Raw genomic sequence first — 332 nt, 5'->3', positions numbered from 1 at the left:
CATCATCACGCACGGCAACCGTCACAGGTAACGCACGCTATCCATCATCACGCACGGCTGCTCCCAACGGCAAATTCAGACATTTTTCCAAAAAAAAATCAGAAATTCTGAAAATGGCGTCCGTCAAGGCCGCCCGGTTTGGGCTGTTGGAACAGGAGATGTCTCTACGTCGCCTCCGTGTCACATGATCGTGGTTATCCCTCATGTTGTCCTCATATTGTCTTCATATTGTCTTCATGTTGTCCTCATATTGCCCTCATATTGTCTTCATGTGGTCTTCATGTTGCCCTCATGTTGTCTTCATGTCGTCCTCATGTCGTCCTCATGTTGTC

General features: G+C 47.9%; 1 protein-coding gene across 1 annotated transcript in view; it reads left to right on the top strand.

Annotated features, from left to right (window-relative positions):
* Positions 1 to 332, top strand: part of LOC116685781 (cGMP-dependent protein kinase 1) — a gene marked incomplete at its 5' end in the record, with an annotated part of 77,956 nt that overhangs the window by 34,257 nt on the left and 43,367 nt on the right.

Source organism: Etheostoma spectabile, chromosome 3 (assembly GCF_008692095.1).
Source record: "Etheostoma spectabile isolate EspeVRDwgs_2016 chromosome 3, UIUC_Espe_1.0, whole genome shotgun sequence".
NCBI lineage: Eukaryota > Metazoa > Chordata > Actinopteri > Perciformes > Percidae > Etheostoma > Etheostoma spectabile.
Note: the sequence above shows the minus strand (reverse complement) of the source record. Positions and strands in the feature narration are given on the sequence as shown.